Below are 5,124 nucleotides of genomic sequence, written 5' to 3' on the forward strand. Positions count from 1 at the left end.
GTACAGTATATAGACACTGACACACACACACACACACATTGACATACAGTATATAGACACTGACACACACATGTAGACGTACAGTATATAGACACTGACACACACACACACACACACATTGACATACAGTATATAGACACTGACACACACAGGCACACTGAAACATGAACTTACACGGGCCACTCAGACCCCCCCATGACACCGTATAACTCTGAGCAGCTCAGATTCATCACTACAGATTTAGTCCGCTGTCTCTCCTTTTCACTTTCATCCCCTATTCTCTCCTCCTCTCCGTTTTCTCCCTCCAGCTCCATCACTCATCCCCCTCCTCTGTATTCTCTCCTCCTCTCCGTTTTCTCCCTCCAGCTCCATCACTCATCCCCCTCCTCTGTATTCTCTCTCCGTCCTCACACCCTCTCCATCATCTCTTTGTCTCTCCATCCTTCCCCCCATTGCTTTAGCTCCATATTCCTGTCCTCCCTCATCACCTCCCACTCTCCTTCTTACCTTCCCTCCTTCTTCTTTAAAAATGGACTTCCTCCCAATTCTCCCTTCTCTTCTTTGGGATACAACCCCCACCACCCAATCCCCCTGACTCACTCTGTCTCTCTCCTCCCTCCGTAAACCCCTACCTCTGTCAGAGACACCCATGAATCAGTATCCCAGCATGCTCACTGGTATGTCCAGTTGTCTCTTGTCTCGCTGTCTTTCTCTCAGTGTATTGAGAACCCAGCATTTCTCTCTCTCTCTCTGGCCAGGGCATGGTGGAGGGTTGAGTGGAGAGCAGAGCAGAGCAGAGCAGAGCAGAGGGGTGGTGACCTGTGTGTTCTCCGCTGGCTGAGTGTAATGTGATAAAGTCCTGTGAGGATCTGTGTGAGAGGAACACAAGGCAGCTCTGGCATCTCTCTGTTCTGCTGTCTTCTGTCAGAGCAGCCGAGGGGAGCGGAGACAGAACACAGCAGATAACCCAACGGCTAGCCTTCCCAAGGTCCCTGAAGATCATTTGCTGTTTTTGGCAGAGGAGAATGGAGAGAACAACCAGGAGTAATGTTCAATTCTTGTAACATTGGATGAGACAAATGTGGGTGTTTGGGAGATAACCTGGAGATGGACTGAAGAAAAGCACCTGGGTAGTCAAGGTCAGCCGGGTGTCACTTTGTACTTCAGGAGAATACACATAAGCAACTGAGAGAGAGAGAGGGAGTGTGTGTGTGTGTGTGTGTGTGTGTGTGTGTGTGTGTGTGTGTGTGTGTGTGTGTGTGTGTGTGTGTGTGTGTGTGTGTGTGTGTGTGTGTTTGTACAACTGTGGCCTTCAAGGACATTTCTCCTTGACTCCTCTGCTCATAAACTCATTCCACCAAGGACACTCCTGTCTAGACCCTGCTCACGTCCAGGCCCTGCTCCTGTCTAGGCCCTGCTCCCGTCTAGGCCCTGCTCCCGTCTAGACCCTGCTCCCGTCTAGGCCCTGCTCACGTCTAGACCCTGCTCCCGTCTAGACCCTGCTCCCGTCTAGGCCCTGCTCCCGTCTAGGCCCTGCTCCCGTCTAGGCCCTGCTCCCGTCTAGACCCTGCTCCCGTCTAGGCCCTGCTCCCGTCTAGGCCCTGCTCCCGTCTAGGCCCTGCTCCCGTCTAGGCCCTGCTCCTGTCTAGACCCTGCTCCCGTCTAGGCCCTGCTCCTGTCTAGACCCAGCTCCCGTCTAGACCCTGCTCCCGTCTAGGCCCTGCTCCCGTCTAGGCCCTGCTCCCGTCTAGGCCCTGCTCCTGTCTAGACCCAGCTCCCGTCTAGGCCCTGCTCCTGTCTAGACCCTGCTCATGCAGATAACCACCCAGTCAAACAAGGCCTTAAACTTGACTTATACGGGGCGGCAGGTGGTTAGTAGTTAGAGGCAGGTAGCCGTCATTGTAAATAAGAATTTGTTCTTAACTGACTTGCCTAGTTAAAGAAAGGTTAAATAGATTTAAAATATATATATATTTTATATATATATATATATATACCTCCCATCCACTGTCATCCCTGGAATGATGTTACACTGAGTCTGACACCGGTCATCCTTGGAATGATGTTACACTGAGTCTGACACCGGTCACCCCTGGAATGATGTTACACTGAGTCTGACACCGGTCATCCCTGGAATGATGTAACACTGAGTCTGACACCGGTCATCCCTGGAATGATGTAACACTGAGTCTGACACCGGTCATCCCTGGAATGATGTTACACTGAGTCTGACACCGGTCATCTCTGGAATGATGTTACACTGAGTCTGACACCGGTCATCCCTGGAATGATGTTACACTGAGTCTGACACCGGTCATCTCTGGAATGATGTTACACTGAGTCTGACACCGGTCATCCCTGGAATGATGTTACACTGAGTCTGACACCGGTCATCCCTGGAATGATGTTACACTGAGTCTGACACCGGTCATCCCTGGAATGATGTTACACTGAGTCTGACACCGGTCATCCCTGGAATGATGTTACACTGAGTCTGACACCGGTCATCCCTGGAATGATGTTACACTGAGTCTGACACCGGTCATCCCTGGAATGATGTTACACTGAGTCTGACACCGGTCATCCCTGGAATGATGTTACACTGAGTCTGACACCGGTCATCCCTGGAATGATGTTACACTGAGTCTGACACCGGTCACCCCTGGAATGATGTTACACTGAGTCTGCTCAACATCTGCTGCCCCAAACACACTTCAGTGGAATGAGTCAAATGAAGAGCCTTTCCTGTTATCTGTACAGAGCTGAGAGAAGGGCATCTTTACTGGAACACCAGCAGACCCAGTGAAACATACAGCAGGCCGGTCTTAAAGTCCTGGGCGGACACCCTCCCTCCGCCTCTCCAATTGGTTAAGCCCGGCAGAAACCCAGCAGCTCCAAGGTCAAGCCGGGGACTGGGAAGAGAAGGGATATCAACATGGCTGGGTGACTGGCTTACTGACTGGCTGGCTGGCTGGCTGGCTACCACTGCCACTTACCGTCCCATCTTCCTCAGTCAAGTACACTACACTGCAGCTGTCTGCTTTTCCCGTGGGCTTCATCTGTATGGGCCGAATCAGAACTGGTGAAGAGTATAGCAACTAGAATGGCTTTTTCTTAAAGGTGCAATGCAGCTGTTTTTATCTCAATATCACATCATTTCTGGGTAACAAATAACATTTTCAAAAATAAACAAAAGTAACTTTTTAGCAAAGAACAATTTCTGAAGCAAGAATTTTGCTAGGACTGTCTGGGAGTGGTCTGAGTGGGGAGGGGGAAACTAAACACTAGCTGTTATTGGCAGAAAGGTTATGAACTGGCTTTCTTATTGGTCTGACTTATTTACAGCCTGGTGATGTCACCATTTTACTGCCATTTACTTTATGTTCGTTTTGTTATTTTTTAATATTTCTTATTTTTGTTTTATTGACGAGAAGAAACTCAGTAAGCCTTTCGTTGGACAATGAAAAAAAAACAGGCTCTTTACACAAAAATGTGATTCTCATAGTTTTCCCAATCTCAGTATTATTCCTACCGTGAGGACGGTGAGAAGGGAGTCAGAGGCTTTGAGAAGGGGAGTGAGGACGGTGAGAAGGGAGTCAGAGGTTTTGAGAAGGGGAGTGAGGACGGTGAGAAGGGGAGTGAGGACGGTGAGAAGGGGAGTGAGGACGGTGAGAAGGGAGTGAGGACGGTGAGAAGGGGAGTGAGGACGGTGAGAAGGGGAGTGAGGACGGTGAGAAGGGGAGTGAGGACGGTGAGAAGGGGAGTGAGGACGGTGAGAAGGGAAGTGAGGACGGTGAGAAGGGGAGTGAGGACGGTGAGAAGGGAGTCAGAGGCTTTGAGAAGGGGAGTGAGGATGGTGAGAAGGGGAGTCAGAGGCTTTGAGAAGGAGAAGGAGTGAGGACGGTGAGAAGGGGAGTCAGAGGCTTTGAGAAGGGGAGTGAGGATGGTGAGAAGGGAGTCAGAGAAGGGAGTCAGAGGCTTTGAGAAGGGGAGTGAGGATGGTGAGAAGGGAGTCAGAGGCTTTGAGAAGGGGAGTGAGGACGGTGAGAAGGGAGTCAGAGGCTTTGAGAAGGGGAGTGAGGACGGTGAGAAGGGGAGTGAGGACGGTGAGAAGGGAGTCAGAGGCTTTGAGAAGGGAGTCAGAGGCTTTGAGAAGGGAGTCAGAGGCTTTGAGAAGGGGAGTGAGGACGGTGAGAAGGGGAGGAGGGGAGGTGAGAAGGCTTTGAGAAGGGGAGTGAGGACGGTGAGAAGGGGAGTGAGGGAGTCGGGACTGAGAAGGGGAGTGAGGACGGTGAGAAGGGGAGTGAGGACGGTGAGAAGGGGAGTGAGGACGGTGAGAAGGGAGTCAGAGGCTTTGAGAAGGGGAGTGAGGATGGTGAGAAGGGAGTCAGAGGCTTTGAGAAGGGGAGTGAGGACGGTGAGAAGGGGAGTGAGGACGGTGAGAAGGGGAGTCAGAGGCTTTGAGAAGGGAGTCAGAGGCTTTGAGAAGGGAGTCAGAGGCTTTGAGAAGGGGAGTCAGAGGCTTTGAGAAGGGAGTCAGAGGCTTTGAGAAGGGGAGTGAGGACGGTGAGAAGGGGAGGAGGACGGTGAGAAGGGGGAGTGAGGACGGTGAGAAGGGGATGGTGAGGGAGTCGGTGAAAGGGGAGTGAGGACGGTGAGAAGGGGAGTGAGGAGTGAGGTGAGAAGGGAGTCAGAGGTTTTGAGAAGGGGAGTGAGGACGGTGAGAAGGGGAGTGAGGACGGTGATAAGGGGAGTGAGGGGACGGTGAGAAGGGGAGTGAGGGGACGGTGAGAAGGGGAGTGAGGACGGTGAGAAGGGGAGTGAGGACGGTGAGAAGGGGAGTGAGGACGGTGAGAAGGGGAGTGAGGACGGTGAGAAGGGAGTGAGGACGGTGAGAAGGGGAGTGAGGACGGTGAGAAGGGGAGTGAGGACGGTGAGAAGGGGAGTGCGGACGGTGAGAAGAGGGAGTGAGGACGGTGAGAAGGGGAGTGAGGACGGTGAGAAGGGGAGGGGATGGTGAGGGAGAGTGAGAGGACGGTGAGAAGGGAGTCAGAGGCTTTGAGAAGGGGAGTGAGGACGGTGAGTGAGGACGGTGAGAAGGGGAGTGAGGACGATGAGAAGGGG

The sequence above is a fragment of the Oncorhynchus masou genome, unplaced genomic scaffold (assembly GCF_036934945.1).
Source record: "Oncorhynchus masou masou isolate Uvic2021 unplaced genomic scaffold, UVic_Omas_1.1 unplaced_scaffold_1088, whole genome shotgun sequence".
Classification (NCBI taxonomy): domain Eukaryota; kingdom Metazoa; phylum Chordata; class Actinopteri; order Salmoniformes; family Salmonidae; genus Oncorhynchus; species Oncorhynchus masou.